The following is a 12,397-nucleotide window of genomic DNA, read 5'->3' on the forward strand; positions in this document are numbered from 1 at the left end:
CTCCATCCTTTCAGCAGCACCTTTGTGAGAAGGGGCAATGGAAGGAAGGCATATACTGTCAGCATTTTCCAACTGAATGAGAGCGCGTCCACTTTCCAAGCTTGATGGCGAAATGTCCTTGTACAAACTTTTGTTAGCTGATAGTTTTGGGGGCTGGCAAACAGGTCTATGTCTGGATGCCCCCATGTTTGAGTCATCATTGCAAATACTTGTGGATCCAGTTTCCACTCGTGGGGATCCATGATGTTTCTGCTTAGGTCATCTGCCAATGTGTTCTTTTTTCCTGGCAGGAATTGAGCTTGTAATTGAACTTGGTAAGCCAGTGCTGTGTTCCACAAGGTCATTGCTTGCCTGCATAGAGAGTAGGAGTGTGTACCCCCTTGTTTATGTACCACGTTACTGTGGTTTTTGTCTGTCCTTATTGTAAGCTATCCTGGATTAAGAGGTCCTTGAAGGCTGTCAGGGCATTCTGTACAGCTAGCATTTCTTTTTGATTGATGTGCAGATTCCTTTGATCTGCAGTCCATATGCCCTGAAGGCACCGTCCTGCCATGTGTGCCCCCCAGGCGTAGTTCGATGCATCTGTTGTCATAGCTTGCCTGGCTGGGGGTAAGGTGAAAGGCTGACCCTTGTTGAGGTGACATGCCTGTGAAAACCATAGAAACTCCTGTTGAAGGCAGGGAATGAGAGGTATGATTGTTTCCAAGTTGTGGCGAGTCCATACGCTTTTTAGGTACCATTGTAATTTCCTCATATGCAGGTTTGCAAATGGTAGTAGTAGTATGCAAGATGCCATGAAGCCCAAGGCCTGCAGAATTTTTCTTGCAAGGAGTTGGGTCTTTTTTGCCATTGTTTTGAAGTACTGAGTTAGTTGTAGTGGTTTGTCTGGCATCAGATAAGCCATCTGGGCCGTTGTATTCAAGCTGGCACCCAGGAATGTCATATTTTGTGAGGGCACTAATTTTGATTTCTTTTCGTTTACTGTGTACCCTAGGCAACTTAGAAGGTGTTTTACAAAAGCCAGATGTTGTAAGAGAATGTCCTTGCTTTCTGCTTGGATGAGGCAGTCATCCAGGTATGGGTATATCTGAATTCCTCTTCGTCTGCAGTATGCAATTACTGGTGCCAGGCATTTTGTGAAGACCCTGGGCACAGTAGATAAGCCAAAGGGCAGTGCAGAGAATTGGTAATGGGTTGAACCTGCAATGAAATGGAGGCATCTTCTGCAATTTTGTCTGATAGGGACATGCAGATATGCCTCCTTGAGGTCCAACGTTACTAGCCAAGCTTTCTTGCCCAACATGGGAAGAAGCTGTAGTGTTAGCATCTTGAATTTGGGTACTTGCAAGAAGGTGTTTAGAATTGAAAGGTCCAGAATGGATCTCCAAGCATTGTCCTTTCTGGGGACTAGAAAGAGCCTTGAGTAAAATCCTTGGCCTTGCTCCTGTGTAGGTACCAGTTGAATGGCTCTCATGTCCATGAGAGCTGTAATTTGTTTTTGTGCCTCTGCCCATTGATTTTGTGGCAGGTTTAGCATTCCTTTTATCATTGGCACAGTGTGGAAATGGAATCTGTATCCTTGTGAGAATGCCTAGGACCCATTTGTCCTTTGTGACGATGCACCAGTTGTCTGCAAAAAGTGGTAATTTTCCTCCCAAGGGAGATTTGCTTGGCAGTTTGAGGTTTAAGTCATTGTGTTTGCCTTCTAGTAGTTTGGGACCTGTCTTCTCCTCCCTTCTGTGTTACAGTGCCCCATTGTCGAGGTTTGTAAGGGATTTCTGCTTGTCATCTGCCCCTTGGGCGCCTGTATTTACCCCTCTGTGGTCTGTCAGAAGCTGGAAAGGACCAATTTCTTTGTTGGCCAATTTCTGCTGAAGCGTGGGGGCTGTACCTGTAAGAAATCTTTGACCGCCTGCATAGATTTTGCCTTATCCTTCATTTTCTTTAAAACCTCTTCTGCTTTAACCCCAAATAAGACATCCTGCTGTAAGGGTGCATCTAGTAACTTTGCTTTAACATGATCAGGCAGAGTTTGTTCCTTTAACCAAGCATGCGTACGTATAACAGACCCAGTAACAGCTGCTCTACAGGAAGCTTCCAAGGAATCAAATCCATATTGTAAAGTATGTTTGCCCACCTGTTCAGCTGCATACAACAGATCCTGCATTTCCTTGAATTCAGACTGTTGCGGGTGCGTGCTCATCTTTTGTTTTATTTGAGACATTAGGAATTCTGGCATTTAAGCATGTGAAATTGACAATTTAGTGCTCACATAGCTAAAGTAGCTGAGGTGTAAACCTTCTTCCCTCACCTATCTAGTGCTCTGGAGTCCCTTTCAGAGGGTACAGGATTTTTAGCCATAGAAGCCTTAGCCCCTTTGGGACCCTGGGAGATTGTCTCTGGATCAGCAACAGGGCTTTTGTAAAGGAATTTGTGTGAGTCAGGCACTCTATAGTATTTATCTGGTTTGGCTGGAGCAGGAGGCAGAGAATCTGGATTTAGACTAGATTCTAAATAAACATCATCCACAATGTCTAAAACTGGGGGGATAGCAAGTGGTCTGTGCTGGGGGAGTAAAAGAAACTCTCTGAGCCTTTTTTTTTGAGTCGGAGTAGTCCTGACCTTCCCAGTGGAAATGTTCCCGCATGGTATGCAAGGTTTCCTCAAAGGAATAGTCTTCAGGGGGAGAAGCTGAGGGAATGGAATCTTCAGCATCAGAATCTTCATAAGGGGGAAAGGAGTAATCCTGCTCCCCAGAGGAGCCTGAGGAAATAGACACTTGATCAGAGGTGGCATAATCCTCCTCTTGTCTAGGCCTTTTGTCGGGGGGGGGGGGGGGGTTGGGAACCCGATTAAAGAAATCATATCTTCAGCCATTTTAAACATCTGTTTCTTAGGCATGGGGCCTTGAACTGGAGACTGAAGTGCAGTCTTTTTGGTTTTAGAGGAGTCTTAAAGCTTAGCATAAGATTTTATGTTGAGAGTAGTTGGTCTGAAGACACCTTCTGAAACCGAAGGTGTTTCTATAGCACCGGCTTCTCCTTCTGCAATGTCGTTGGTAGGGCCTAAAGAAAATGGCTGTGTCAGCCTAGAACTCTCTGCTAGAGAATCTGAAGCGGTCTGGAGTTCCAATTCTGCGGTAGCCAGGGGCTGCATAGGCGCCTCACTGAAAACCGGAGAACAGGTGACCGGCCCATCCGAGGCCTCGGAGTCTGGCTTGGATCTAGGCTGTCTGTCTTTATCTTTGCATTTTTTATGCACGCCGGTAGTCGGTTGCTTCGACGGCATAGTGTAATTAAATTTCCTACCGAAGTAGTGTCGTGCGAAATCAAAGCGTCAGTTTATAGTTCGCTTATTGAATCTAGAACAAACTCGACAACCAGTGACGTCGTGGTCTGGGCCTAGGCACAGTATGCAATAAGAATGAAAGTCCTTATGAGGTATTTGCTTCCCACAAGAAATGCAATTGTTAACTTTTTCTGACATCGGACTGAGGCAAGAAAAGGTTTCCCAATGGGGTACTTAGCTTTGAAGACTTCGGACTGAAACTCTATTCGAAAATCTCAGGTGTCGGCCGACCAGCACTTGCGAACTGCTTCTGCTTCGGGCACCGCGTGGCAAGAAAGACTGAAGAAAATGGCAATGGATACCTCTTATATACCCCCTGGTGCACTGACGTCTGGGAAGAAGCGACAGCAACCGACGCCGGACCAAGACTTTGGAATTCAGGCCGACTGCGGGACTGCCTGATGACAGGATAACCCAAGTGTGATGACTGCAGCAGGGTAATACGATGAACATCCAGAAGTAAACATGAGCTGAACAACAACCAAACCCTGCCTCTCTTTCAACCTTGCCAATGCATCTACACTCTCTGTCATTAGGCAAAGTACTCTGAATAGCCATTTTCCTGGAATTTCCTGGAAGCAGTCAGGACAATGACAACAGCAGCAGCCACAGAGTTTTATACAGAAAACTGATTTACTTCAGAACCTTGCAATGACTATCTGGTTTCTTTAAGGCAGGTGGCTGGGAAGCATGTTTAAAAGAAACCTGAGAAAATATCCTGAAACGGACTCAAAAGGAGGGAATTCTAGTGCTTTGGGCTCTTGTAACTTTAGCAGTGTAGCATATCTAATTCTGGGAAAGAAAACAAGTGCTACCGTTAAATTAAAATGTGCTTTCATAAGTTTTAAAAGAATCACCCACACATTTCTGGGGGACCTTCATTCTCAGACTGTCTCATGCCCAATGGGGTAATTCTGTCTGATATGAATAATCTAAGCCCTCATTTCATCATTATCCAAATGGGATGCAGGAGGAGACCCTTTTCTTTTCACATTTGCAACATCGTCTGTAAAAGCTGTGGGGGACCCAAAGCCAACACAGTAGCCTAGTGTACAAACTATGTGCAAACTAGTGTAACCAAATGCAGGAGACATCACTGTCATGCAAACCTTAAGCATACGAGTACTGGATGCTTGCTCTGTGTGCAAAAATAAGCCAGCACCTACCTGGGCATCTGCTATCAAGCAGTCTTGATACACCTGCACTACAAAAATGGAAATTCAGCAGTCAAAGATGGAAAGTCGGTGGCAATTACATATTTAATTGGAGGCAGATTAAGAGTTCATCCCTTCCTGAATGTCTGTCCCTCATCATCAGTGGTGAGAGGTCTTTTACAATCACAGACTCCTTTCAGGTAGCATTCTGACTGCCATTTTCTGGACTTACAGCAGCCTGATTAACTATTGCCCTGCTGAACATCCTGTATAAGCAACAAGGTGAAGGGGGACCAGGAGACATCAAGCAGATACATCCAATAAAGCTGGGGTTCCAGCCTGTGTATCAGCTGCTGGAGCACTAGATGTGTTGCTTGATGCACTGGTTTGCAGGTCTCAGTCACCACCATCTGTTCCTGTGTGGTTCCTGAAGGAATCTCCCATCATTTTAAAGTCTCAATTTTTAAACTTCCACTGCTCTCCACAATTTTTTTCTGTTAATGGAATTCAGAAATAGGACAGCAAGAAACAGAATAAAACAAGGAAATGGAGGTTAGAAATCAGTTATGTTCAAGAAAAGGGACAGTTCTCTGTGCCAACATCCATGTTGAATATGGCACAATTGCCACATTATAACTGGGATTCTCCTTTCCTAAACAAAATGAACACATAATGGTGATATCCTAATGGTAATTGATATCTGAAACAGTACTTACCTGTAAGAGTCTCCAAGAAAGTGATGAGAAAATCCAAAGAAAATCAACAACAATATAATGTTTTTAAATAAACATTGAGCTATCACTCTAAAATGCTGTCATAAAGGGCTATATTTTTTCAAGATTTTTTCAGATACTGAACTGGAAAAAAACACCAAAAAATTGCCAGATGGACTTGTCATTTAACTTTGAGGTAAAAAAAAAAAATACAAGTGAGCTGGGTCCTTGACAGTTTCCCTTTTGAAGCCAGGTTCTCTCTAATGGCTGTGGCATAAGATTACAGATGTGCACCCAGTGGGACATTTGACTGCTAAATAAAAGAGACCTAACCTCAAGACTAATGTCCACCTCTAGTTTTATCTTGAACATTTACCAAGTTCTTGCATGAATGATCCATGAATACATGGGTTACATATTAACTGAACTGATACATTTGTACTGGCATTTTCGGCTCAGACACCTATAGGATTAATATTGACAAGTACTTACCTCAATTTGTAAAATTTTCCTGTGGTACATTAGCCAGTTCCCCTTAACTCATAATTCGAGGTCAGCAAATAAATAAAATCAACTCAAAACAAGACAGAAAATTAGACTCCAAAAATGATAGTGTACAGTGGATCCCTAGTTAGAGGGACAAGAAGGTGAGAATGGTGATAGAGACAGCACACCTACACAGTTAATTTTGATATGTTAAGTGCATGATTTTCATCTCTCATGTTGGGAGTTTCAGCTTTATAACCTCTAGGGCTGAGTACCAAGTTTTTACCCTTGTGTAGCTTCATTGAAGAATAAAACAGATTATGGCAGTTCCAAAATCAGACTTTGGCCTGAAGTGGTAGCCACACAAATGTTATCCAAAGAGACATTTTTGACTATGTCTTAAGAGTTGGCATTTGCATTGCCTGGAGTATGAACCGGCTTAATTTTTGGTAACAAAAAAGTACAGTTTTGTACCTACCATAAATGTAGATGTCCGACAGGTATGCATCTGCAGTCATAACATTTGGGTTGTCCTGCCTCAGGCAGCCCTCGGTTGGCCCGATTCCAAAGTCTGGGTCTGGCCTCGGCTGATGTCGCACTTCACCCGACGTCATAGCTCCTGGGGTATAAAGGCATCAGCCAACGCCATTTTCCTCAGTGTTTCTTGCCCCAGATGCCAGGTGCCCTCTAGAAAGGCTAAATTTGGATAATGTTGTAAATTCCAAACAGTAGTAAACAAAAAATATATTTACATATATATATATATATATATATATATATATATATATATATACATATATATATATATATATATATATATATATATATATGTATATATATATATACATACAAACAAATACACCATAATAGATTCCCCCAGCTAGCTAAAAGAGGGGTAAGCACCCTAGGAATACCACAGAGGGGAAGGAGGGTGGGTAATCCTGACTGCAGATGCATACCTATCGGACATCTACATTTATGGTAGGTACAAAAAGTACAGTTTTGTACCTACCATAAATGTAGATGTCCGAACTGGATAGCATCTGCAGTCATAACAGCTGGGTTGTCCTGTCGTCAGGCAGCCCTTCAGTCGGCCGGATTCCAAAGTCCGGGTCCCGGCTGATGTCGCACTTCACCCGGCGTCATCTCCGTTGGTCTTGGTATAAAAGCATCAGCCGCCATTTTCCTCAGTGTTTCTTGCCCCAGATGCCAGAAGCCCTCTTGGAAGGCTAAAAATTTTTTTTTTGGATAGAATGCCAATGTTTCCAAAAAAGATATAGGTAAACACAAAAATAAGCATGTATGTACATATATACAAACAAATACAACATAAAAGACTCCCCACCAGCTAGCTATTAGGGGGGGTAAACACCCTAGGAGTACCACAGAGGGGAAGGAGGGAGGGTAATCCTGACTGCAGATGCTATCCAGTTCGGACATCTACATTTATGGTAGGTACAAAACTGTACTATGTCCTTCATGGATGCATCTGCAGTCATAACAGCTGGGTAGAATACCATAGCCAACTAGGTGTGGAGGATAAACTAAGATTATGGTGTGTTTAGGATCCCTTGCAGTACAGCAGTGGCAAACCCTGCTCGGGATCTGGAATATAGAGGCAAATTATAATGCTTGGCAAATGTATGCACGGAGGTCCAAGTAGCCGCCTCAATAATGTCTTTGGTTGCCACTCCTCGTAAGAAGGCTGTGGTAGTGGCTGCTGCCCTTGTAGAATGAGGTCTTATGTTCTGTGGAATTGGTTTTCCATGGAAGGAGTAACAGAATCAATGCAATTTCCTATCCATTTGGAGATTGTCTGTTTGGAAATAGCTCTTCCTTCCTTCCTGTTGCATAGGCTACAAAAAGTTGGTCAGTCTTTCTGTTGCTTTTGGTTCTGTCCAAGTAGTAGCGTAGCTGTCTATGTACATCCAAGGTATGCAATATTCTTTCTCCTCTGTTTTGTGGGTTGGGAAAGAAGGTAGGGAGGTGGATTGCCTGGTTTAAGGACACCCTGGATACCACCTTAGGCATAAAGGTTGGATTAGTCCTCATGGACACTCTATCTTGGTGGAAGACTAGGAAGGGTTGCACTGCCATTAAGGCCTGTAGTTCTGAAACCCTCCTTGCTGAAGTAATTGCCAGTAGGAAAGCAGTTTTCCAAGACAGGTGCTGTAGGTCTGCTGTTGCTGCTGGTTCAAAGGGTGATAGTGTCAACTTTTCTAGTACGAAGTTTAAGTCCCAAGCTGGCAATGGTGGTTTCCTTGGAGGATTTACATTCTTGATTCCTCTGAGGAACTGTCTGAGCAAAGGGTGTGAAAAAACAGGTGGATCAAAGCTGTATTCTGCTGAAATAGCTGATGCATGTATCTTGATGGAGGAGTAGGACAGGCCTGAATCGAGAAGTTCGGCCAGGTACTCCAGAATGTTAGGCATATCTATGTTTGACACATCTTTTCCTCTTTCAGAACTCCAAGTGACAAACCTTTTCCATTTTCCAGCGTAGTTCCTTCTTGTTGAAGGTCTGCGTGCTTCAAGAATAATGTCTTTAACTCTTTGGGAAAGTTCTTGATTAGCTGCTGCTATGTGATGTTCCATGCAGTCAGTTGTAACGTTTTCAGGTTTGGATGTATGGTGCTGTAGTTGTTCTGAGTTAGCATCAAAGGCATCACGGGTATTGGCCACATATTGTTCGAGACATGCTCCTCAGCAGTGGGTACCAGTGTTGTCTTGGCCAGTTTGGAGCTATCAGGATTATCCTTGGCTGTTCTTCCTTGATTTTTAGTAATACTTTGTGTATCAAGGGGAAAGGTGGGAATGCATATGCTGTTAGGCCTTTCCAGCTGAAGGAGAGAGAATCCACTTTCCATGCTAATGGGTGGAATGTCCTTGTGCAGAATTTTTGGAGCTGGTGATTGTGGGGTGATGCGCATAGATCTATCTGAGTCATTCCCCATTTCTTTGTGATGGTCTTGAAGATGTCCGGGAGTAGGTGCCATTCGTGGGCATCTGATGTGGTTCTGCTTAATATGTCTGCTAGAGTATTTTCTTTTCCTGGTACAAATATTGCCTGTAGCTGGATGTTGTAGCTGAGTGCCAGGGTCCACAGTTCCAAAGTCAGTCTGCATAGGGGGTATGAATGAGTGCCTCCCTGTTTGTTGATGTACCACATGACTGTGGTGTTGTCTGTCCTTATCATCAACTGGCCCTCTTTGAGAAATGGTCTGAACTTTTGGATTGCCAGTTTTACTGCCAGCATTTCTTTTAGGTTGATGTGCAGGTGAAGTTGATCCTGAGTCCACAATCCTTGCAGCGTTTGTCCATCATGTGGGCCCCCATCCTAGGTCTGAAGCGGCTGTTGTGATGTTCTGGCTTGCTTGACCTCTGCGAAAGGGAAGGCCTGGGTTTGACTGGCATGCCTGAGCCCACCATAGGAACTCCTGTTTTATGCATGGAATTAGTGGGATTTCTGTTTCTAGGCTGTGCCTGTGCTGGGACCATAAATTCCTTAGGTACCACTGTAGTTTTCTCATATGAAGTCTGGCAAATGGGATCAAAATTATGCATGATGCCATGAAACCCAAGGCCTGCAGTACCTTTCTTGCTGTTAACTTGTTCAGTTTTGTTAGTGCCAAGAAGTAAAGAGGGAGTTCTTTTGTTTTCTGTAGTTAGGAATGCCATTTGTCTTACTGTGTCCAATTCCGCTCCCAAGAATGTCCTTGTTTGGGATGGTATCAGCCTTGACTTTTGTAAATTGACTGTGTATCCCAGTGCTTGTAGCAAGTAAATGACCGTTTGTAAATCTGCTGTCAACTTGCTTTTGTTGTTCCCTTGTAGCAGGCAGCCGCCCAGGTATGGGTAAATTTGAATTCCCTGTAGTCTGCAATGGGCGATTACTGATGCCAGGCATTTTGTGAATACTCTGGGCCCAGTAGATAAGCCCAACGGCAATGCTGAGAATTGGTAGTGCTCTGATCCTGCAAGAAATCTGCGGTATCTTCTGCAGATTGGTCGAATAGGGACGTGCAGGTATGCCTCCTTGAGATCTAGAGTTACCAGCCAACACTCCTTGCCCAGCATGGGAAGAAGTTGCTGTAGGGTCAGCATTTTGAATTTTGGTACAATGATGTATGTATTTAAGGTGGACAGGTCGAGAATTGGTCTCCAACTTTTTTCCTTTCTTGGAACTAGGAATAGTCTGGAGTAGAACCCCTTTCCTTGCTCTGCTGTTGGTACTTTTTCCACAGCTCTCATGTTTGCTAACTCCATTATCTGTCGTAGAGCTTCTATTTTTTGATTTGGAGGTAGATTTGGCATTCCTCTTTTGACTGGTAAAGTGTGGAAGTGGAATCGGTAACCTTGATCTATGGTTTGTAAAATCCACTTGTCTTTTGTTATGTGGTGCCAGTTCTTTGAAAATAAGGTTAGCTTTCCGCCTAGAGGAGCTGCTATTTGTTCCCTGGTAGGCGGATTTAGGATTAAGTCACTGTGGCTGTGCTGTTGTAGTGGCAGTGGTTGTGTCTGAGCCTCTGTTGTTACCTTGCCACTGTCGTCCTCTGTAGGCACCACCTCTAGATTGGTTTCTGCCTCTGGAACGTCTATTTCTGCCCCTTTGAAATCTTGTGGAGTCAGGAAAGGACCAATTTTTGGCAGGCCAGTTCCTGCTAAACCTTGGGGGTTGAACCTGCAGGAAATCTTTAACCGTTTGAACTAATTTTGCTTTTTCTTCCATTTTCTTTATAACCTGCTGTGCAGGTGTACCAAACAAACTTGTCTTATCCATAGGAGCATCTAGCAACTTAGCTTTAACATGATCCGGTAGAGGTTGCTCCTTTAGCCATGCATGTCTTCTTATCACTGTGCCAGTCATGGCTGATCTAAATGAAGCCTCCAGTGCATCATAGCCACATTTTAAGGAATGGTTACTAACCTGTTGTATGTTATTTACCATTTCTAATACATATTTCTTGTCAAGAGATTCATCAGTGGTTAGTTTTTTTAGTTAACTGATCAAGCATAAACTCTTGGTATTGTATCATGTGAAATTGACAGTTTAAAGCTCTAGCTGAGAGAGTAGCTGAAGTGTAAACCTTTTACCCCATCTGTCTAATGACCTTGCTTCCCTTTCAGAAGGAATAGGGTTTTTAGCTATGGTCGCTACTGCCTTGGGACCCTGGGATATAGATTCGGGATCTGCAAGAGGGGCCTTGTAAAGGTGGTGATGAGTATCTGGCACCCTGTAAAATCTGTCTGGTTTGGCAGGGGCTGGGGGTAATGAATCTGGAGCAGAGCAGACATCATTGAAAGCATCATCTACCACAGAGAGAACAGGAGGTATAGCTAAGGGCCTGTGCTGTGGAAGGCAGAAAGGTCCAAGTCTTTTCTGGAATCTGAAAAATCTTGTTGCTGCCATTGGAAATGCTCTCGCATGGCATGTAAGGTTTCCCCAAAGGAGAATTCTTCTGGAGGAGAAGCAGCTGGAATAGATTCTTCAGCATCAGAATCTTCAAAATTGGAGAAAGGGGCCTCTGGCTGGTCAGTTATGTCTGATTCTTCAGCCGAATCATCTGAGGACACTGGCTCAGGGGGCTCTGCCCTAGGTCTCTTCTCTGGGGGCTGTGAGGCCCTGTCTGGGTGAGATTGAGATCCTCTAATTAATGAAATTAAATCTTCTGCCAAAGTAAGCATTTGAGAACTAGAAGAGGGCCTGGTGGAGGGGGGTTTAACAGGCACTGTTTTAGAAGTCTTGGCTGCTTTAGCCCTGGCGAAGGCCTTAATGGACATGGCTGCTGGAGGCCTAGCAGCACCACGTGCTGGGGTAGAGACATCCAAGGGAATGGTGTCTGATAAGTCATTGGCAGTGGATAAAACTTCTGAGGTTGGTTCAAGAGTTGTAGCAGGGGCCTCAGCTGTAGAGATAGATTCAGCTGTACTTTGATCAGTTTTCTCGGTTTCGGCGAACCGGAGACACTCATGTTTGTTTAAGCATGGTTTCGCCGAAACCACGGACCGCGAGTGTCGGTCTTTATCTTTGCGTTTTTGGCAGTAAGTGAAGTCGGAGGATCCGGCGACATAATGTACGCAAAATCAGAACCGAAAAACTGTTCTGCAACTCCGACCGACGCCTAAGCGCTCGTCGGTTGAAGGAAGCACAGGCCTAACAGGCTGCTACGCCGTGGGCTGGGCCTAAACAAGGCAGACAGTAAGAGTGGAAATCTTTATGAGGTATTTGTTTCCCACAGGTTAAACAATTATTAACTTTTTCTGACATCGGCTGAGGCAAGAAAGAGTCCCCAACGGGGTACTTAGCTTTAGAAGTCTTCAAAGTAGTATTCGGTAGAAATAATCTCTGGATCCGACCGACCGGCACTTGCGAACAGCTTCTGCTTCGGGCGCCACGCGGCAAGAAAGACTGAGGAAAATGGCGTCGGCTGATGCTTTTATACCCGAAGACCAACGGAGATGACGTCGGGTGAAGTGCGACATCAGCCGAAGCCGGACCCGGACTTTGGAATCCGGCCGACTGAAGGGCTGCCTGACGACAGGACAACCCAGCTGTTATGACTGCAGATGCATCCATGAAGGACATCTGTACTATGTCCTTCAAGGATGCATCTGCAGTCATAACATATGGGTAGAATACCATAGCCAAACTGGGGGAGGAGGCACTAAGATAAAGATGGTGTAGTTAAGATCCGT

Source organism: Protopterus annectens, chromosome 9.part0 (assembly GCF_019279795.1).
Source record: "Protopterus annectens isolate FY-2018-M chromosome 9.part0, PAN1.0, whole genome shotgun sequence".
Taxonomy (NCBI): domain Eukaryota; kingdom Metazoa; phylum Chordata; order Ceratodontiformes; family Protopteridae; genus Protopterus; species Protopterus annectens.